The 23,882-nt window shown below is 43.4% G+C and overlaps 1 protein-coding gene across 1 annotated transcript in view; it reads left to right on the forward strand.

The window, feature by feature from the left end:
* The first annotated feature begins 261 nt into the window (after positions 1-261).
* The window catches only part of MAPK6 (mitogen-activated protein kinase 6), a 105,791-nt gene continuing 82,170 nt past the window's right edge, over positions 262-23,882 (forward strand). Inside the window, exon 1 of the mRNA XM_067555847.1 lies at positions 262-280. The gene's annotated coding sequence lies outside the window, so the exon portion shown is untranslated. The remainder of the gene's footprint in view (positions 281-23,882) is intronic.

Raw genomic sequence — 23,882 nt, forward strand, 5'->3', positions numbered from 1 at the left:
GCCCAGTGAACTGATTCCCAAGGCCAAAATAATACACGGGGTTTACTGGGGACACTACTGATAGATTGATCTGAGTGTGGGGTACAGAGAAATCACCACCTTCATGCAACTCTGAGATGGGAGTCAGATGTTCATGCTACATGTGAAGGAAATTCATGCTGTGATCTCACGGGCCTGGAAACAACATATTAGAGTCTGTACTGAAACAGTGAACAAGCTGGTTAGACGGTGGGTTTCAGTCAGCGTTTTAACAAGGGGAATCGCACAAGATGTATTCCCGGTAAGTGATGTCAAAGTGCAGGGGTGCCGGTACTGTGGAGTGGGGAGAGGAAGAAGTAGGGAATCTATTCATTTGTTTTTCCATTTCAGTAAAAACCAACAGGGGTGGTCCCACCACTGAGCAAACAAGCTTTTATTCAGCTGCACTTTTGCTGGAAATATTTGCACTTTTGCTCCAAAAAATACATTGAGTATCTGCAGGATTGAGAATGACCCACTGTTTATAATTTGAAGATGGCCAGTGGAATGAGGGGGAGGAGATTTAAGATTCTTGGGGGCTCAGGGTTATTCTCTCCTGGGAATATGTGGTAGTTTTTTGTTTTGTTTTGTGTTTTGTTTTGTTTTTTGGAGGGGGAGGGAGGGACTGAGGGCTTTTTTCCCAGCTGTCTGTGGTGAACTACTTTCCATAGCAGGATATGTCACGTAAATCCTCCTTCCATGCTAGAGCTGGTCAAACTATTTGCTAATAAATGTTTGTTACTTATAAATTTAGCTCCTTTTTTAGTTATCAAGTCATTCCTGAACCAAGCTTGTTTTCCCAAAATATATTTGTTATTCATAAGAGCTTATTGAAGAGTTTGGATGAATAACTTACAGCTGCAGTTATACAAGTTCTTGCTTTGACTGTTTGATGTTCAGGGTGTGTGGTTGGTAGCCGGAGTCACATGGCATTGTTTCTGCTTCCTCATTAGGTCATGGAAACATTTTTAAGCTGGAGAATAATGAATAAGGAATAACACTCATCCTGTATGTATTTGTGGATGAATTAATCATTTGTATACCAATTCATGAAACTTCTGGCATTCAGACACACTTTCACAAACAGGCAGTTGTCTGGATAGTCACAAATAATGAATCGTATCATGAATCATAGGGGAAAATAAATGCTGATTTGGGAATATTTTTGTGAATAAACCTGCTATTGCCCAACGTTTTCTCCTCCAACCCCCTTCTTTTATGTAGTCCCATTTCTTTGACATTTGATTCCACAGAACTTATAGAGGAATCAAAGCTACTGTCTGCTTTTTCGCACTAAGTATCAGCTTTCGGTCTAAGTATGTATTCAGCGAAGGGTTTAACCACTTCAGTTCATTTCTGAATCATGAAATCATAGGAATGGAGGGCTGGAAGGGACTTCGTGGTCATCTAGTCCATCCCCCCTCAGAGATAGGACTAAGTAAACCTAGACCATCCCTGACAGGTGTTTGTCTGTCCTGTTCTGAAAAACCTCCAATGATGGGGATTCCACAACCTCCTTTGGAAGCCTGTTCTAGAGTTTAACTATCCTTCTAGTTCAAAAGCTTTCCCCAGTATCTAACCCGAGTCTCTCTTGTTGCACACTAAGCCAATCACTTCCTTTCCTACTCCTACCCTGCTTTCCCTTATTTCACAGGTTCCCAGACTGTGGGGTGCACCCTCCTATGGGAGTGCGGAAGAACCCTGGAAGGAGCAAGGTGGGGCTTGGGCCCAGCCCCCCCTGGGTGCAGAGAGGAAACACTACCCAGCCCCACTCTGCCTCCATCTCCGCTCTAGCCCTGTCCCCTGGCTGCAGCCCCAGCCTAGGTTCCCGGCTGTGGCCCCAGGCCCCTTGCCCTGTGTCTGGCCATGTCCTGTGCCCGGGCCCTGACTCCTGGCCCCATTTGTGGCTGTGGCTCCAGCTCTGCCTCCCGACACCCAACCATGGCTTTGGCCCTGCTCCTAGCCCTGGCTGCTGCCAATTGCATCTCCTGGGGGGGCATGGACCAGGTAAGAGGGGGTGCAACCCCAAAAGTTTGGGGACCACTGCCCTATTTCCATTACTAGGCCAAAATCTTGTTTCTTTCTAACCTTTCTTCCTTCCCCTGGGTCACACCCATCCTGGCCTTCGGGGGTCAAGAGTTAATGTGATCCCCAGTCTTGCTGTTCATGACTGCCATTAACTGCTGCTATTTAGAGCAGCAGCCTTTTGCGACATGGACTATGATCTATTTCCTTTCCTTGCTCTTCTGCTGGTCTGGCCTGTTCCCTTTCATTTTGATTTATAACTATATATGAGGGCATGTTAATGGAAAAAACCTGGAAGGGACGGATTGTGTATGCACAGACAACTGCGTTCTGGAAGAGTATGCATCTAGCTGCTTAGATTTCCATGTACGTACTGTACAAGGGCTTAGAGGACCAAGTGGGGCATGAATTTAATTTAGTAAATGTCCTTTCTAACTCATCACAATGTTGCTTGTTCTCACCAGAGAATATGCCCTCAAGGGGCCTGTTGACTCAACGAAAATAATGGTGGTCATCAGAGCTGATCAAATACTCAAAATAATCCGTCAAATAAATTATTCAGTGACTCTTGCTGTTACTCATCACATAACGTATTAGACCAGCTTTGCTGGCTGGTGCGCTGTTATTTAGAAGCTTGCTAAAGACGGGACTTTCCTTCTCCTAGCGAACAGCTGTGGCAGGGTGCAGAGGCCTTGCCTGAACACTGGCCAATAGAGTTAAATCTCCAGGTACATCTCTCTCAGGTGTACAGGATGGAGCAGTGAACTGGGGCTGGTCAGATGTTTGGAACACTAATAACAACGTTGCCCTGGCTATCACAATTGAGGGGAGCTTGTACGGAGGAAGAGCTTCCAGCAGGGCCGGATTAACGCAGGGGCTTTAGGGGCTGCAGCTCAGGGCCTCGGGCTTACGGGGGGCCCTGCAAAAATAGGGATCAGCAACCTTTCAGACGTGGTGTGCCACGTCTTCCCATCTCCCTCCCTGCCGCCCCTCTCCCACGTAACGTGGGCCCAGCGCTTTGGCCAGGAGCCACTCCCAGCCCCGAGCAGTGCTGCACAGCAGCTGCTTCCCCCTCCCAGCCCCACCTCGTCCCCCCCGCCCCCTCCCATGTGACATGGACCCAGCATGAGTGTGAGTGCTGCTCAGTCATCTCGCGTGCCACAGGTTGCCGACCCTTGTTCTACATGTTTTAAGACTGAAAGGTAACCACAGAACGGCTTTATGTTAATTAAAAGGCAAGTTTAGCATAGCGTATGCCATAATTGTGATCATTTTGTTTTAAATTAGGAAAAAGACTTGTATACAGGGGCCCCACAAAATCTAATAGCCCCGGGCCCACAGGAGAGTTAATCCAGCCCTGCCAACCAGTAGTTTAACGATAGGGTTGTAGACAAAGGTCGAGAGGGCTGGGTGCACCTTTGTCTCATATTCCATTAGTGATAAATAGCTCACCCTTGCTTCAAAGTCATGGGAAGGAAAGCTTCTGTGATGAAATAGTGTTTTGTTGTTGCTGGCCAAGCAGTCGCACAGAAGAGTCATGTGGTTGCCTATCCAAGTGAAGCAATTGTGTCAAATGACACATTCCTATCACCGTGGAAATAAACTAGGGTGACCAGATGTCCCGATATTTGGGGCTTCGTCTTATATAGGTGCCTATTACCTCTCTCCCTCCCCCCTTCCCCGCCCCGGTTCTGATTTTTCACACTTGCTATCTGGTCACCTTACAATAAACTTAATTGAGAGCCAAGCAGCTGTGTTCTTTTTCCCTATGCAAAGCCTCTACCTGATTTCATAGGGAGCAGGGCTAGGCACACAGAAATGTGGGGCCTGAATTCTCCTCTGCCTTGCCCCTTGTGTAGTCATTTACGTCTGTGCAAAGTGAACGTAGAATGTACCATTCTGAGCTAATTCCATTTTACACTCACGTCATTTAGAAGTAAATGTCGATACAAGGTGTGAGCAGTGGTGTTGTACCCATGTCAGTCCTAGGATATTAGAGAGATAAGGTGAGTGAAGTAATAACTTTTATTGAACCAACTTCTGTTGGTAAGAGAGACAAACTTTCAAGCTATACAGAGCTCTTCTTTGTTTGTTTAGCATACGTAGTTACATATTTCCAGGGACCATTCAAGATGAAGTGGCCCATTCACACACCTCCAGTCAGGGGGGGTAAAGGAAGGGATGGGAGGGAAAAGGCAGCTAAGGGAGCAGGATTGATGGGTTACAGATTGTTGTAATACACCATAAATTCAGTGTCTATTCAGTCCATGATTTTTAATGTCTAGCAAAGTTATGAATTTAAGTTCCCAAGCTTGTTTTTTGAAAGTATTGTGTACAGTGGCAGTGCTAACCCATTGGGGGCCCTAAGCAGAAGTATTTTGGGGGCCCACCACACAACACATACTCTGGCCTCATCTACACTAGCACTTTTGCTGGCAAAACTTTTGTTGCTCAGGGTTGTGGAAAAAAACACACCCCTGAACGACATAAGTTTTGCCGGCATCAGTGCTTGTGTGAACAGCACTACGTCAGCGGGAGATGCCCTCCCGCCGAGATAGCTATTGCCGCTCATTTAGGTATTTTTTTTATGCCGGCAGGAGACTGCTCTCCTGTCGACATGATGCGGCTACATAAGCATTCTTACAGTGGCACAGCTGTACCGATACAGCTGTGCTACTATACATTTTAAGTGTAGACTAGCCCTAATAAGTTCTTATGAAAATGATAATAAAAAGTGAATAGCGACATCCTTCAGTTGCTCAGGGCCCTAAGCAATTGCTTAGGTTGCTTATGCCTAGCACTGGCTCTGGTTGTGTTGGTTTTCTTTGAGAATGAGGACTGATAGGTCAGATATAAAGTGATCACTTTGTGAAAAGTGTTCACCCACAGGTGATAGGGTGTTTTTGGTTTTTACCATTTGGCTGTGTGAGTTCATTCGAGAGCGTAGTGATTGTCTGGTTTCACCACATAGTTGTTATTGGAGAGGTTAGTGCACTGGATGAGGTACACCGCATATTGTGGTAGGCATGTGTAGGACCTATGCATCTTAACGCATATTTCAAGGAACCCTTCAAGGTTAACTACTTATAGTAAACAATCTGTTCCAACTTGCATTTAGCTGTGACACTCTGACTACGTTTCCCAGTCCTGAAGAAGAGCTCTGTGTAAGCTCGAAAGTTTGTCTCTCTCACCAACAGAAGTTGGTCCAATAAAAGATATTACCTTGCCCACCTTGTCACTCAAATACAAGGTGTGAGGCAGGGGAGAATCTGGACCCTACTATCTCTGACCATTCTCGATGCCTGCCTTGGGCAAAGGAAATCTACACAAACAATTTTTTCCTGCCTTTTATGTTCTCTCTAGGACGTTGGCCTGCTTGCAATATGTAACCAAATAGACCACCATTACTTTTGGAAAAGGAGTTGATTTTATATAGAGAAGTCCCAGTATTATGTCATAGCACCAAAATATCATTCATAAATACGTTATAACCCGGATAGTTGGCATATACCTTTCACTACCTGAAAGTACCATGTTGCCACAGAGTCAATACTGGAGCTGCTCTGTAGTCCTAATGTAACAATGGTAAGACCTGTATCCATTATCTGCTGCATAAATACTGGGTGGCTGGCTAAGTAAAAGCAGCCCTGAGTCAGATCCTGTGCAGCTTTATGGGTATCTGCAGGTTGGTCATAAGGCCTTGCCCCCTCCAGCAAATGACCCAAAGAAAATTTTACAAAGAGAACCTGTGATGTTTCCTGTACCCATGTCAGCCTTTCCTGTGTAGGAGACCCCTGAACCTTGTGTGTTGCTGGCTCAGGTAAGTTTTGTCACTGAATTCTTGGCCTTAATCAAAGCATATTGAATTGTAGGGACCTTGTGTAAAATCCTGTATACTTGATTATCCCTTATCTGCCATTCACCTGAAACACTGTCACCCAGGTGATTTGGAGTGGGTTTTCCATGGCAGCGGCACCTGGCCTTCCATGGTGCTGTAGTCACAGATTGCTCACAGATACATAGCGTCCTGGATTCTTTTTAGTGCTCCTGGGTGTTTACCTAAGGGGCACTTAGACAATGGCATGGGTATGTGCTCATATTAAAAATAATAATAATAATCCCTAAAGCAGAACTGTTTGCTTCAGATGTGATTTCTGCTGCATAGTCTCTGAAAGAAATAGCCATCGCCCATGATCTCAGGGGTGTATTGTGATTATGACTTACAATTAACTTCTAAGGTGGTCCTGGTAAAGGCTTCAGGACAGTTTTTCCCCTCTTTTTTAGCAGCTGGTTTATTCTCTAATGTGGATAAATGACCCAGCTGTGTCTGTGCTAGATATGTTTGTCTCCCTGGTGAGGCATCATTAAAAGCAAAATCAGGCATTTCACTGCCTTTCTCTATAGATAAAGCATTTTTATGACATGAAAATAGGACAAAACCCCACCCTGATCTTTAAACAGTACTGACAGCATGACAGAGTGATTACTGAGATGCCATACCAAATAGGTTAGTGACAGGTAACCTAATCCAGCAATAGTGAAAGGGAACTGACTTGAAAATGAGAAGGTCGTGTTGAATTGCTTCTCTGGTTTCCCAGTCTTTGTGAAATGGAGTTCCAACCTCAGGATCTGAGGCCCAATGTGCGTCCCTCCAAGACCCAACTAACGCTAAAATTAAGCACTCCGGTAAATATTTATAGTAGACAGTGTCAGATTCTAATCCTCAGCGTGTCCCATTGCTCACACCTCTCTTGTTGCTCTACCCGTGCTCTGAAATGGTTAGATGCCTTTCCTTTGCAGAAGGGGACTGGACAAAGGGACGCTGAAATCTGTTCTGTATTCCCAGCAAAAGTCAAGGGGCTTTGACCATTTCAGTGAGCATGGCTGCATGTAGGTACGCAAGTCAGTCATCGATAACCATGTGCACGCCCACTCTGCACCAAGAGACTTTGGATCAGTTTGGTGTTTATTTTTTATGCTACTTTCCTCTCCATATATAATGCCACTGCCTGGTATCTCTTGAATTTTCTCTTGAATTATTACTAGGTCTGCTAGCCACATGATACATGCTGGCTGTAGCAGGGGTTACTAGAGCTGGTCAGAACTTGGAATTTCTCTTCTGTGGGTAACTCCGACATTCCAATTCACAAGGACCTCTCTTCCCTTCTGGGTCCCTCACTTCTCGCTGCTCCTGCATTGTGTCTGTTGCTAATCTGCTGCTGCCTCTTTCTTTGTCTCTCTTCCCTCCCTTTCACTTCCTTTGACTCTTGTACCCCTATACCGCACTTCTATTTCTACTGCTTCCTGACTTTGGCTATTTGGGGGTCTCCTCACTTAAAGAATAGTTGCCCTCAGAGCCATTGTGATGTCCACTCTGACCTTAGACAGAATATGCTGTTTGGTCTATCATGTCAGTTTACTGCCCCACTTCTCAGTGTGAGATTGACCAGACGTTATTTTATAATTAAGCAATAAGACAAGACGGACTATGCATTTCTGGATAATTGGAATATGCCTCAGGTGGTGGGAGTTCTAAGGCACAAGGATAAAGTGACTTTAACCATAATAATCGCTCACCCTGACGTACGTTGCTAGAGCCTGTGGTGTTTTATTTATTATAATAGTTAATGCTGAGCACTTAGTGCTTTCTAGCTTCAAAGCTCCTTACAAACATCAGCTAATTCATCTGTCCCTCTCCCCTGTGAAGGAGGCAAGATTAGACAGGGCAGTTTAGGAACTGGAGTGAAGGGTAGGTAATATCTTAATTCAACTGGCATATTATCACTGGGTTAGAAGCTGAAATGGAATTTATATGTAAAAATAAGTAAGAGTCAGGCCTGAGGCAGTTACCGAACATTCCAGACTGATATGACATGACCCACGACCAGTCAGTAAGCTCCAACTGCGTCCTGAATTTTAAACCATTTCATAATACAGACACATTCTCCTGTACCATGACTTCCACAGCCTGTTATTACAGGGATGCTTGTACTTGTTCAAGCTCCATTTTACGATTCCTTATGCGCCTCAAGGAAAGTCAGGATTCAGACCTGTGCTGGTGAGATGCCCCATGCTGCATATAAAACCTTGTGTGTGACAGCCTTGTACAGGTCCAAAAGAGTTCTCTCTCCTATCTGAGCAACTACCATGTAGCAGCCAGCAAGGGATCTGTACTCAGCCCAGATCCAGTATCTGAGACACCTTGAATGTCTAGCTTTCTCTGTTAATTAATAAATAAATCAGCCTCTTCCCCGTTGCAAAATAAGCTCTCTTTAAAGAGCAGTTTACTATTGTTTTCCTCCTGAAACTCTCTGCCAAAACATATTGATAGTTAATTTTAATCAGTTGGTTAGATTTTATCTTCTGCTTCAGTCTAGATTTGGTTTTACATGGAATTATGTTGATTTAATTTACTTCTTTCCATAAAACAACTGCATGCTGAAATACAGCATGTTTTTTCAATAGCAGTGGGAGGAAACTCATTTGTCAAACTAATAGAAAATGAAAGTGCATCGTCAATTGTATAATTTATGCTTGCTTAATTTTGACAAAGTATCAACTACAAAGTTAAATCATTTTCTATTTGTTTCATACACTCGAATCAATTATTTCCAAACTCTTTCCAGTCACATTGAAAGATCATTATGCTTTAAATGACTTTGCAGCATAGGCACAAGCTTACTGCAAGTTTTATTGGATCACCTGCCATGGTATCCATTATTATTGCCGGAGATAAAGTTGTGTTGCCAAACCATAAGGTGTGTAGTGTTGGGTGTGGATAAACATCTGAAATTTCAGATTCTTACCCAGACTTCTGGAAAAATCTAAACCTCCCTCTACATCAGGCTTCCTGCTTTGTGCCTCAGTTCCCTCTCTGTAAAAGGGGGGTAAATCCCTGTGTCCCAGGAGTGTTCGGAGGATAAATACAGTAAAGACTGTGAGGCACTCAGATACTACAATGATGGGGAGCCATGTAAGTACTTCAGATAGCTGAGACCAAGCTTGGTGAAGTGCACTTTAAAGAAGATGGAGATGATGCTGCTAAATCAGGGAAAGCAGCTGGAAGATATGATGTGGATTATAGCCTCTCCAACCCACAAATTGTCACTCAGGTTTGCCGTTCAGGGGCCCAGCTGCCGTTAAATGATCAGGCATTGGCAGCCAGGACCATTTATTTAATCTTATGATCATTGTTTTGTATTTCTATTACATCAATGTCCAGAGGCCCAAGGTGTTGAACAAACACAAATTCAAAGCCCGTGTCGTGAAAAACCTGCATTTTTGTGCCTCGCTAGGATAGCGTGACCTGTTCTTCTGGATGCAGATCATGGGAACATCTTCCAGGCCTTCGTGATGCTGAGATTAAACTACTGCCAGGCATATGACATAGGGCCACCCCTTGCATTCACTGGAAGAGTGCAGCTGCCACCCTGCAGTGCACATGACACTAGTAGTCTGGTATTTCCCTTGGCTCGCTGTTGAATTCTGGGTGGAATTTAAAGGTGCTGGTTTTTACCAAAAAAAACAAACCCAAACCAAACTCCCCCTTCCCCCCAACCTCCCCCCACAAAAAAAACCTTAAAATGCCTGGGACCAGCCTTCAGTGGGGCCAGAACTTCAGCCTACATCTCTCCCATGTGATTCTGCCATAGGCAATGATCAATTGAAGATGCCTGGACTGGATCCACTTCTGTTTATGTATGATGGCGCTACTGGCAGGGATTTTCTGTGTGGGGCTCTCAACTTTGGAACTTGCTGCTCTCTTTAATAAGAAATATCCTGAATCTCTTGACCTGCAGGACATGCTGCAAAAGCTGTTTCTTTGCTCATGCTTCTAAGGAGCAGGAAATGGAAAGAGGCCTGTTATTTAGGGACGACCATGGGATCCTATTTTATTAAGCTTTGTCTTTCTGTCTGATTGTTTTTTCTGTGCTGTTCATTTTCTCATTTGTTGACCATTTGAAAGATTTGCCAAGGGCACCTAGGACTGGGAATAGATGCCCTTTAATTTGACGGTTAAAATAAAAAATAATAATGCTGCAATGAGTAGGGGATCATTATGCTAGGGCTGTTCTACACCTTGTACTTCCATGGTACCTTCTGTTTGAGGATCTCAAAGTGCTCTGTAAACATGAATGAATTTGCCTCCTAACTCCCTTGGAAGTAAGTACTGGTATTACCCACATTTTACAGTAGAGGAAATGCCCAAGTGACTTTCCCACACTCTCGCAGGAAGTCCATAGCAGAGCTTGGAGTAGATCTGATCGCTAGTCCTGTCCCTTAACCATAAGCCCACCCTTAGAAGGGCACATTAACCATCCCACATTGGTTTTGGATTCTCATATCCAGCACTGACATGACAAGAAGCCCTTGAACTAGAGTAGGGTTTATCCAGACGTCTGATTTCCTATCAGTAGTCACGTCTGAGTTCTGGGAACAAACAGAAAGGATAAAACTGTTATTGGGGATGTCCCCATGCCTTCCTGAAAGCTTGTCAAGCCAGAATTGTGCAAGGCTTACTCTGCTTTACCTCTTACCAGTGGGGAGAGACCAGGGTGGGAGGGGAGGAGGAGAGAGAAAAAGCATGTACGTCAGTCATCTCTCTTCAGTCACATGTTTCTTTGCACAAATATTCCCATTGTGACTCAGCATTGGTAAACTCTGTCTCCTGGTGTGTAATTGTTTGCAGCAGCCTGCTGATAGAGGAGGAAAAAGTATGTCGTCATGTGCAGGAGGTGAAATAACCTCTGACATTTCAGTTAGCTTGTTTAAACAAATCCATTTTGACTCCAGTTTTCTTTCAGAGGGCAGTGCGCAAACCTGAACGCTCTGTGTGCTATTGAGCAACTCACTGCAATTGTTTAAGTGGCCCAAACTGGCGCACACGAGTCCGCTGAGCTAGACTCGCAGGTGTGGATAATTGAGATAATTTTGTCACCCACAGATCAGTCACAATTGGGGTAAACATGATGTCTGGGGTACTGCAAGCACAGGATGGAAATGCAACTTCAGTAGACATACCTGAGCTATACTTAATCTAGCCAGCTCAGATATTGGTGCAGTGAAGCCTCAGCAGTGTGCACTTCAGCACAGAGTGTACAAGCCTGCCAAAATTATCCAAGGGTTTTGGCAGGCTTGTGCAGTCTGTGTTGAAGCACATGCTGTTGCAGCTTCACTGCTCTAGGACCCGAGCTTGTTAGATTAAAGTTACCTTGGATATATCTGATCAAGTTGCATTTCTATCCTGTGATTGCAGGATAGACATAAGCTTAAATAGCTGTGGAGCTGATCCTGCTCTCTGTTGACAGTTATTGCAATGGACCAGTATAATGCTAATACTCAACATTTCTATAGATCCTTCCATCTGAGAATCTACAAGTGCGTTAATGAATAATGCTTGTCTATGCAGGGACATCCAGGAAAATTAATCTGAATTAGCTAAAGGTGTGAATCTAAAGTGGCTTTGTTAAAGTGCTGTGTGAACAACCTCATTCAAAATTAAAATCACCTTAATTCAGTTTAGTTTAATTCACTTTGGAAATTAATTAAACAAACCAGATTAAGGCTTCTTTAATTCTGAACAAGGGTGTTCACAAAGCAATTTAATGCATTTTAACTAATCCACTTCAAAGTCACATCTTTAGTTAAATTGGATTAATTTTCCTAGATATCCTTGTGTAGACAAGCCCTAAGTCTCAGCAACTTTGTGAGGGAGGTAAGTAATTTCATTGTATTCATTTTTCTAATGAGCAAACTAAGGCAAAAAGAAATGATGACTTGTCCATGGTAACAGGGCAGGTCTGAAATAAAACCCAAATCTCCTGGCTCCCCTCCCTTCATTAACCACGGGTCAGGTACAGTGCTTTCCCCTGACAAGTTTGGAATATTCTTTAATCTTGGAACCCTGGAATATGCACTTTAGATGCCATACACATGACAATCAGAAAGATGAAAGGGAAAGGGTATTCAGACAATAGCTGGCTGAAACATGAAGGGGAAGGAGATTTTGTGAATATTTTGTTTCTGTTTTCTATCAACATTTTATTTTCTGACCAGCTGTATTTCAATCACCCACTAAACTGCTGCAGCCTCTCCAGGGCCCTGTAAAGACTGAATATCAAATAATGTGTATCATTTAAAGCCATGTATACGTGCAGTAGTGTACGTTTCTCATGCTCCTGGAACAACGTGATGTATATCTGGATGTGTTGCAGCAAGCATCAAAGCGAAATGATGCCTAGCCAGGTACTGTTACTGACATCCAAACCACCAGTCATATCTTGGCACTACGGCTATCTTGTGAAACTTGGCAGCCCTGTGAAACAGGTATGCTGACAACTGGAGCACTTCCTGCTTTGCTGTATAGAGATGTAGAATGGCTTTAAGGTGTGAGGTTGGTAAAACTGCAATAAGAAGCTGCAGAAAAAAGATAGATTTTTATTACTGAATTTAGAAAAAGTAATTAGAATCAATAACTGATCAGAAGTTGTGCTTGTTAAGGAGACTTTTGCATAAATAAATCATCACATGACAACTTTGGGGTGTTTTTTTTTTTAATGCTCAAAGGTGTTGGCCTATTTAAATCCTGGGAATGGTGGGTGGAGCCCACCTGGATAATGAAAAGCTGCCTGCTCAAATGAGAGCAGGGCCACAGTACCCTGAAATTAACTATGTATGCGGACAAAAAATGAACAAACACAGATGGGGGTGCAGGTAATTGGGTCAAAAAAAGGAACCAGAAGTGGACACTGAGCAGAGAACTCTAGTCAATGGCCATTGCACTAAGAGGGAGTCCAGCGAGTCAGTGATTATGACCCAGAGAAACTCAGCCCAGATGGATGCATGGACAAGGGACCGGAAAAAGGCCCACAGTCACAGAGAACTCCCCCCACAGCCCTCTTCCATAGATCTTTCACCTGATAGAGGCTGTACTTATCTCTCTGTCCACAGAGCAGATCAAGAGTGGCAGCAGTCACATCTGCAAACGACCCTGTATTTAGAGAGACACCTTTAAAGAGATCCCCTCCCAAGGTGTGCCCTCGTAATGTAATCTCCCAGGCCTATTGGAGCCTTGGCAATTCCACTGAGACTACCAAGAAGAGGACTAGTAATGACATAGGCACTGGGGTCTGGACTGAGTGCACTCAACAGCTCTCAGGTGGCAGTAGTGATCAATCACTGCCAACCTGGGCTGCAAATGACTTTTGCTCCTTGATCCAGATGGGCCAAAGAGCCAGATTTTCAAGCTGTCAGCACCCAGCAGCTCCCCTGGTGACACACGTAGTCAGAGTCTCCAAAGAGCTCAGTACCCAGGATGTTGTGTCCTTTTGAAAGTCTAGCCACTAATTTTGCTGCCTAATGGGAGCTGAGCACACTTGAAAATCTGGCCATGGGTGTTGAAAGACTCCAGGTTATAGACCAGTGCAGTCAGTGCTCTGTTATTACTTTTACCCAGAAGTTGTACCTCCTCCTCCTCCTGTGCCAATTCACCCATCCCCCGTGGAATAATCTTAAATCCCACTTTCAACACGGAAACATTTCCATAGCTTTACTCCAGCCCCAGGGGATATTTATTTCTATGATAATTAATGTAATTGGTGCGGCTGTGAAGGCCCTTGGAACGGGAGGAAAGGTTTGTGCTGCTTGCATGCAGGAGTTGTGCACTGTAAGCAACTCAGAGGTCTGAGATTAAAAGAGAGAGAGCCTGAGAGGGGAACCTTCACAAATAGGGTTCAAATGAATTCATTTCTCTTCAGTGAATTGCTGTAGGAAGAGCCAAAAGGCTTATGAAGCAAGCTGTGTGCCAGAGCATGCCTATATGGATGGGGACTCTGATTTCAGAGCAGCCACTCCCAGTTATAATTCTGCCAGAGGTGGTTAATCAGCCCACTAGCTCCCCTTGCTTTTCGAGCAGCGGTTCTCCGCCTTTCCAAACTCTTGTACCCCTTTCAAGGGTTGGATTTGTCTTGTGTACCCCAAGTTTCACTTCACTTAAAAACTATTTGCTTACAAAAATCAGACAAACACAAAAGTGTCACAGCACACTATTACTGACAAATTGTTTACTTTCTCATTGTTACCATATAATTATAAAATAAATAAATTTGAATATAAATATTGTACTTACATTGCAGTGTATAGTATATAGAGCACTATAAACAAATTTTAGTTTGTAGTGATTTCGATAGTGCTTTTTAACGTAGCCTGTTGGAAAAGCAGGCAAATATCTAGATGATGTACCCTTTGGAAGACCTCTGAGAACCCTCAGGGGTACACATACCCCTGGTTGAGAACCCCTGTTTTAGAGAACTGAATCAGAACTATGGACTTTCCACAGTTAGGCTAATAGGAGAGGAACCTTGCCTGAAACCAGCCACTCCCAATCTATAATTAGCATTGATTGCGAAAGGATTTCCCACATGTGAGAACCCCAAGTACTTAAACTGTTCCTGCAGTTACAATCTATTCCCCAGCTTCATTTTCATGAAGTTTGTGGCTGTAAAAAGTGTAGGTACATAGCTCCAGCCAGTTGTCTTAGGAATTCTTTCCTCTCCCTCACTGCTACTCTTCACCTGGTTTGCTAATTGGATGTCAGCTAAAAACAAAGAGGGGGACACAAGCTTTGTTACTGCATTGTCTTTGTGCTTTGACATCATCCACAGTTCAGGCCCAGCCATGGTTAGTTAGCTAGCCTTGAGTGCTGTGCTTCTTTTGCATTTGGGACCAGACTTTAGCTGGTGTAATCTGGCAGAGTTCTGTGGAAGCCTCCTCCCACCCCTGATGTGATGCCTATGCTGGGGGGGGGAGTGGGTGGTGTAAAGCTGGCTGTGCTGACTTTATACCAGCCAAGGATTCCCGCAGCAAGCTGCTTGTTAAAGATAGCTTTAAATCCCCTTTTGTGTGTAGAGCAGGCCTAAACTTACAGGCAAAAGCTTTACCAGCGTAACCAGTTTTAAACTCGTACAAGTGTGTCTATGCAGTGCTCTGCACTGGTTTAACTAGCTCTGTTTTAAAACCAATTTTAGTTAAACCCAGTGCAGCTCCTGAGAGCAGGTAAGGCCTTAAAGGTTAAAGCATGTGTAGTGAAGTGATGTCCTATTCCGCTTGTGGGGTTGACTCACAAAGACTAGCTCTCCTTTGTACAAATTCTTTGACGGTCCCTTAATATTATTGCAGCTGGATGGGCAGCACCTTGGAATCCGGTTCAGAGGCAGCACTTTTTGAAATCTGTGCTTTAATATCTTGTTTCCGGTCACTGTGAGTGAAGTTTCCAGCTTAGTGCATTAGACATAATCACCTCTTTTATTTGATCAGTGCTTCAAAGTAGGCCATTGTGATGTAAATCCTGTTTGTGCAATAAGGTTCCATTCCACCGGGGCACCCAGCAGAGAGAAATACAAGTATTGACCTAAATCCAAATAAGAGTTATTTTCCTGCTTGCTGCAAATAGCATTTACAGTCCGTTATCACTTCCATAATGATCCCGACTCATTTTTTTCAAGGCTTTTGCTCAGGGTTGTGAAACTCATTCTGTGCAGGGGGCTGAATTTCATTTTTAATTGTGCTCCATGGGACATGGTATAAGTTTAGAACTTCATACTGTTCCCCAGCCATTACAGTTCTGCCACTAACTTCAGTTGGGACCTTGGACAAGACACTTCACCCCTTTGTGCTTCAGTTTCCCATCTGTAAAATGGAAATAATGATGCCTCCCTCACAGTGGCCTGTGGGATTAAAGTTTATTGCTTGCAAAGCACTTTGAAGTTGACAAGTGCTACATAAATGCAGATTTACACCTGTGTTACAGAGAAGAACTTGGCCCCATATGTTGGTAAGGGTTCCGGCCTTGTTATGCCAGTCACTCAGCCCATATCAAAGCAAGCAGAGGGAGCGAAGGGGCTAACATTTTGGTAAATTTAAACTCCGGCAGTCAAACTCGCTCCACTAGCTCCTGGTTAACTCTGTGCTTGTGATATTCCACTGAGTGCACATAAAATAAAGTATCTCCAGCCTCGTGATTTGTTCACCATTTCTCACCACTGGCTACATCTCCTGTTTTGATAGTCAGGGATGATTCCCAATCCTGTTGCCTCCAGTTGGTTTAAGGAGCCAGGTAACTCAGCTGAGAAAACGCACGTTATTCTGACACTTCCAGACATGAGACTACCAAATAAGGCTTTGAACTATTCTTGTCCTAGCTAGCCGAGCATTATTCCACTCAGTCAGCCTTCACACCCATTGCGGAATGCATGTCAGTGCTCCCACCCCTAGACTGCAGTTACTGTAAATGCCCATTGTTCCCAGGTAATTGCTACGTTTCTTTGAACTGTAACACAATGTGACCCCAATCAGCACGTTGCCTTCTGCCTCCCTCTCACGTGACAGGCAGCAAGCAATCTGATATAACTAGAAGCAATATAGTGCACATGGTTATTAATACAACGTGACTTTCCCTTGCTTCATGAGGGCAAGCAGGCCTTGTGCAGAAAGCCATTAGGACTATGCACAGATCTTGACACAACCTTCATTGCTGTTTGAATTAACTGTAGCTAGAGCTCAGCATGTCTCTTATATCTTTGTCTTCTCCTTGCCTTTGGACCAGACTGTATTAATCTCTTTGCAAAATGCATGCAGTATGACCTGGTGTGCTTTCTAGAGACCCGAATGCACCGGAGGAAAAGTATGGAAACTTCATTGCAGAGTATTTTTATAAAAGATAAAACCCATAAAATAGAGCAATTTTCTGCTAAATGGGGTAAAACTGGCTTATATTTAGAATGCCCCTTTGAGTTGTTAATGCTTGTCTATACTCAAACACAGAAGAGTTTCTAGCAATATTCTGCAACAACAGGCAGCAAATGGTGGACTCCTCAGACCCTAGCCTATGCTACTGCAAATTAATAAATAATTAACCAAGTGTGTCATCTTTTACAACACATTGAAGGTCCCTGAATTGAGTTCCTGTCATGCATGGCTTATAATGAAAGTTTTAATAATGATAGCTTGGTTCTGTAATGACTGCTTACAGCTGGAGAGGGGCACACGCTGCCCTTTTCTCAATGGCACTACAATAATGATAATTAATTAATGTTTGGAATAATCTACTAAGGATGGTAACTTGTGTAACCTGAAAACAAAGCAAGGGAAATAGAATATAAACAGGATGCCTCATGCTGTAACAGGTTGTCTTACAGGGATGCACATGATATTTGAAAATACCCTGTATCTTTTCCCTACCTTTGACATTTAGAAAGCATAGGACATTTAAAAGCAATGTTGGGTCAGACAATTGACTGGGAAACCGGGGTTTTCTTATGACGGATTGTCTGTGCCACGGTCTCGTCTCCAAATCCCATCTGATTAGTTTGCTGGTCAAATCAGGCTGTTGTTGTTTCTTACCCTACAGAGTAACTAGACCTGCAGAGAGCTACTCTGTATTCTGCTCTTCCACGTGCTGTATCATCAACAAAACTGTCACCTACATTTTGACTGCAGAATATTTACAGTGGCTAGTCAGTGCTGAATCAAGACTTACTGAGAGGGACTCGATCCTCTCGTCAATCTGGCCTCTATATACTGCTGTGCTGGCATAGAGGGGCCATGAACGGCTTGCAAGGGGTGAACTCCCTTTTGGCAAGCACAGCTCTGGACAGCTGTAGGAGGCCTTACCTGGCATAGGGCTTGTGTCAGGGGAGAGGGTTGTTGGAGAGAGTGGAGCCGTAACACATGCTGCTATGGCACTTCTGGTTTGAACTGCCCCCCTGGGCTGCCTCAGTTGTGCCATGAGCTATTTCAGCCCCTGGACAGCCCAAAATTGGAAGAGCACAAACATAGCTTAAAGCCACCATCATCTGCCTCTCTCCCACCCCATGCTGTGTCTCCTGGAGAAGTAGCCCAGAATCTCAGCCATCGTCTGTTAAATAAGAAGCTGCGCCTTGCAAAATACAGTCACTGGGGTGAAAGCACTTGAGTGGTGCCTCCTCCAGACTGCTGCATTTTCTGTTGTAGGGTGAGGGGCCAGACCCCAGGTGGCCTGTATAGCTCTCCTTGTTCACTGGGAAATAGCATGGAAGAGGGTTGGCCCCATCAAATGTCTCCTACATGGTTCTCCCTCCCCCCAATTATTTTCCAAAGGACCGTTAATGTCTTAAAGGCCCATTGCCCACTGTATGAGCTGTTGCCGCTCTAGTCATGATCCTGCAGTGCAAGCAGATTGGGAAAGGGACTGTTCTTTTAATAAGTGTTTTCACCATGCCTAGCACGAGGGACCAGAATCCCTGACTGGAACCCCTTGGCACTACCAATACAAATGAATAATACCAGACTAAAGGAGAACAATGGATGGAGGAGGGCTCTCCCTGTATCCACGATTCTGGAGCTCCTATGGGAAAAAGATGTTTCCCCTCATGATGATTTGTGACCTTATTTAGGACACTATTCACTGGGATGCCCCCAACTGTACTGTCCTTAGATACTTGAGAATCAGATTGTGGAACACATTTATCAGCAGTTTGCAGCTGTGGAGGGCACCATGCATTGTAGAGCTGACTGATTGCTAGGATCTGACATACCCCTTCTCAGTCAGAAAATTATGCTGTAAGGGGAGGAGAGCCTGGGTAAGGCAAGGAAGACAGATGACTTGTAACAGAGAGAGATCCCGTCATCCTAGAAAGGTGGAGGGCCCTAGCATTTTGGGAGTTCTAACTGGTCATCCCTTTGACATAAGCAATGTCATTGCTGGGCCTCTGGAAATCGATGCGTGACAACCTTCCACAAAGCTGATGGATTCAGGGTCTCCCAGGTGATGTTTTTGGTGTCCCCAACATTTTCCACAGAACTTAAATTTTAATTCACTTAAAAGAAAATTCTAATTCTTCTGGTTGTGAGTAAAGCTTCCAGATATGCTGTCTGACTGAGTCTGCAGACAGACTTTAACAATGCCTCTGAAGCCTGATGACCGTTTAAATGTCAATATTGTTCGGGATGCACATAAAGATGACTAAATAGGTGGGGGTTCACTGGACTTCTCTAGTCCAAATAGGAATTAATTCAGGGAAGTCTGATGGCCTGTGTTATGCAGGAGGTGGGGCTAGGTGATCACAATGGTCCCTTCTGGCCTTGGAATCTCTGAATCTATGAAGCCAGGGGACTTCTGATGGTGACTTAAGTGGGTGCAGGATGAGGCCCACAAGATGGTGGTAAAGATATGAATGAGTCTAAAACCTGGAGGCTCAAAATTAAAAGTTAATTTTGCAAAACGTTAACTGAAGGCAGGTCTGCCTGAGCATTTACTGCATGGCAAGCTGGGGTATAAGTCTACGGCCCTTCAGCATGCTGTGCCCTAAGTGTCCATGTGGGCCACCACTGATTCACCATGTGCGCAACTGATTGACACTGCAGTATGTCAATGCATGCTGGGGAACTTTTAGAGAACATCAGCAAAATCCACACGGACAGTTAGTGGACAGCAAGCTGGAGCACTGTAGATTAACACCCCAACTTGCGTACATAGACACAAGCTGTGGCAATTAATTTATTTTGGTCTCCCTCTTGCTAGAATTGTACAAACATTTCTTCAAAGCTATGTCTGCAAAGATAGTGTCCTTCAACCCAGCCAGATCAGCTCTGAATATTAACAAGTCTCACCCTACTTTTTTGCCGATATCTTAAAGTCTTTCAAGCTAAGCATTGTAGACTTCATAAATTCTGCAGCGATCTTGCAGGAGTCTGACAGGTTCAAAAGTTTGTAGCGAGAAACTGTAAAATTAACTAGGCAAATTTCCTAGCACTATTCCTCATAGAGGACAGATAAATAAAACAAATATGGAGTCCATAAGCTAAGCAACTCCTGAGAGATGTTCCAAAAAAGTTAGAAGACTCTTTCCAAAAGTCCATACCTTCCAAATGCTTTGACTGATTACTTTCAATTTCATTTTTAAAAAAATGTCTCCTAGCAAGATGCCATACACAATCTATTTCACATGGAAAGTATTTTATCCGAGAGAAAGGTTTAAAAAAAAAAAAAAGGTGATGAAAGGACTGGATGTAACGGAGGCGTAGCCAGAACTGATTTTTTGGCAGGGCCTGTGGTTGACACAGGTGGGCACAAGCCTTTTGTCACAAGCGAAACAGAGACTGATAAAAACGCAGGATGAATTGCTTAAAATCTGAGTTGGTGGGCCTGCTTCCAAAGTGGGTAGAGTGGATTTATAACAGAAAGCTACTTTGGAACCATTATTGTTCTTATTATAACTGATCAAAGAATAAGATTCAGATTTCTAAATTATCGAATGCATTTGGCTGTGTGCATTTTCTTATGAGTCCTCAGCAAATAACTTCAAGATAATATATAAATTCCTAATCTGTGGAAATGCAGTTCTCTTCCACTGTTTTGGTTTTACATTCCTTCTCCTAGTACTTCTAGCTTATGATTTCTCTCACTGTGTGAATTTTTCTACCATAAGTAAACAACATCTGGTGAGTATTCAAGACCATAAATTTAAATGAAAATACAGTGTCCTCTGACATTCTGGAATAATCAGAAAGACTAAACACCTACATAGCCATACACTGTGATTTATCTGTGTAGACATGAGACAAAGTTGCAAAATACCTTTGATACTTAAACTTAAGACAAATAGTTTCAAGGTTGCTGTCTACTAGTTTTACTATATGGTTCTGTATCTTGATTATTCATATTATTCCTCTTCAGAGGGACTGATAAGGAACCACTTAAAGTCAGATTTTAACAGTACTTAGCACTCATCTTCAAAGTGCTGTAGAAATACTAATTAACTCTCATGGCTGTGATGCCAGTAAATGAAAGTTGTCAATGTGCAAGATCTCCACAGAAGCTTCGACTGCCTAAAATCAACAACAAAACCCTTGAACATATAACCTTTGTAAATAAGTTCAACCGGGGTCCTTTAAAAGTAAAAACTTCCACACTTAGGCTTTGTGCCTTATTTGATCCTTAGCAATCATATATTGAAGTTGTCCTGGTCTTCTCTGAACACCTGTGTCAATCTTGCTGTTGTTATGCGGTTATAGCAATAGTCTTTGAACATAAGCAAGGTATCTTTAACTATATACCCACTGGTCTCAATGCAAAACTGAACACGGGAAGGGAAATGCTTTCTGAATCCTGCCCCCGGGCCAATGCCTGGTGTAAATTAGAGCAGCCTTCTGCCCCAAGAGAGCCTTTTAGCAGTCAAGGGATTACCAGGAATAGGGTTGCTGTGGTCGGACCCCCTTTCTCCAGATATGGCCCTCTGGGCTGGGGAGATGGGAAAGAGCATGATATAAGAGCCACTCTGGCAGCAGTTCCCAAACTGTGGGTGGGTCATGACCCCAAATGGGGTCACTTCATCAGCAGATGGGGTCTCAGCCTCCCAAGAATGCAGAGGAGGCCATTTTAGAAAATGGCCTCTTCTGCACAGTGTGAGCTCACATGCACCGTATGCATGAGGTCACGTCACATGGGGGAAGCTATTTTGCTCTACAAAATGGTGGCCCCCCAGGCAGCATGACATCAAACGCACCATATGTGTGTGAGGTCATGCAGTCCAGAGGATGCCGTTTTGTAAAGCAAAATGGCATCCTCCATGTGGCGTGACCTTGCATGTACAGTGCGTGTGAGGTCACAGTGCAGGGAGGACACCATTTTTAAATGGTAACTTCCACGCTGTGTGGGGTAGTGGGAAACAACACATCTGAAAATGGGGCCATGCAGGAAAAATGTTTGGGAACAGCTACACTATGGGCTCTGCTTCCTATGCACCAAGGCAGCTGCACCACAGGGACAGACCATCATGGGCGTTAGTCTGGCCTGGGAACAGTGGGGCTGTGAGGGACTCAGAACTACCACTCCACTGAGGTACTGCGTCATCTGAGACAGGTGCAGAGATTAATGCCGACCCAACACAAAATGAAACCTTGTGGTATTTTCATATCAAAGGTTTATAGAACATTTATGTTCTGTGAAATGTATTTTTTTGGGGGTTTTGTTTTTGTTTTTATGTATTAATTGAGGATGAAAACAAATGTTGAGAAAATCAGAAAGAATGTCCTGTGACATGGAGATTCCATTTTCCAGTCAACTATAGAGCTCGTTAACCAGTTTGTCCCCTTAGAAATAATTAAAAGGGGAAACAAAAATAAAGTACACTTTTTTGTAATTCTAATTATTTTTCCATCTTGGAGGTATGAGAGGTTGCTGGTTTTGGAAACTGATATTTTCACTACTTATTTGGCAGAGAGCCACTAAAAATGATTGCTTTTGTGCTCAGCTGCACACTTGCCTCTGCATAAACAGAGCTCAAAGCCATAAAAATAAGGTAAAGGCCAATTTTGAAAAAAGCGTGGCTTTATTTTTGTTGTGGTTTAGTGTGGTGGGTAGTATGTATTGTTTCTTCAGGAAATAAGCTGTAGTAGACTGTAAGCAGTTTGCTGTCCCTAGTATCTGGTTGCCCCTGACACTTGCCTGTCCTGGTTATATGGAAGTGATAGTCCTATAAACGAACACAAGTTAGTCAGATAACTACATTCGTGCTAGCAACTGCTGTTCATGTAATGGGTAGAGCTGGTTGAAAACTGGAATTTCTGTTCTCTGAAAAATTCCAACATTTCAAAATGTGTTCAGAATAAAAAGCCAAAATGTCAATTTTTCCCACTAAATGAGAACTCAGAAAAATTTTGATTTGGAATGATTGAAACATTTCATTTAGATAATGTTGAAATGCTATAATGTGATATAAAATAGGATAGTAGATATTAGACAATATTTTAGTGTTATCATGTACAAGTCAAAATGAAATTAATCAAAATGATAATAAACACTAAACACTTTACCTTATTGAAACAAGGAAGTTGAAAAGATTTTTTTATCTTTTTCCCATCAAACGTTTTGTCAAAAATCAACACTACCATTGATCAATGAAATGCATTTTGATAAAAAAACCTGTTAGGTCAAAAAATTTTCTGACAGCTCTAGTGGTGAAACTCACCCATCCTCTGAGGTACAAATTGTAAAGCAGCAGATGGTGCATAAACATGGAGGTGCTGACTCTGCTAAGCATGCTGCAGCAATGCTACCCATCAGGCAAAACCGCATTTGCTCTGAGTGAATATATGCCAAATGGGGCTCAGCTGAGGACAAGAACAGCCAGCGTCAGCAGCTCATTTCCCAAACAGTGAAACATTGTTTCCACTGGACCAATAGAACTGAGCAGTTCCAAAGCAATGAAGTGTTGGCTGTGGAAATATTATTTCAATGATATAGAAGCAGGTTTCCTGTAGTTTGCACGTCACGATGGAGATGGGCACACACTATCTTCATGCTCTATAACTCTCAGAAATTGCAGAAGTTTATTAATCTATTTGGCTGGTGTTGGCCTTAACACAGCTGTTAGAAGTCCACCAATCCTGACCCTGGACCTGTCCATCATTCCCCATTTCCAGAAGCATGACTTTGACATGTGCTTGTCCTGGAAGCCAGAGATGAGTTACATGTTCCTCCAGCACTTTCTTATGAGAACATCCTTTCAGTAACTTATGTCTGGGGTCTGGAGTCAGTCCTGCCTTTCAGATCTGTATTAAGCAATGTGCATTCTAATGTCACCAATGTATATTCTTCTCTTTGTTCACCACAGCACCTGAGGACAGTCTGAGTGCTACATTTTCTAACAGTAGCTGCCAGCAGGGTCTCATTTTGATTTACATTTATTTTGCCATTATTCTAGCTCAAGGCACTGATTCAGGTACGTTAGGTGGCAGCACCAGGCTTACCCTTGCATCATCACACTGACTCACTGAGTGATCACAACCAATTTGCAGGGATT

The sequence above is a fragment of the Emydura macquarii genome, unplaced genomic scaffold (genome assembly GCF_026122565.2).
Source record: "Emydura macquarii macquarii isolate MOO-44397 ecotype Brisbane River unplaced genomic scaffold, CSIRO-AGI_Emac_v2 contig_1644, whole genome shotgun sequence".
NCBI classification, from domain to species: Eukaryota; Metazoa; Chordata; order Testudines; family Chelidae; genus Emydura; species Emydura macquarii.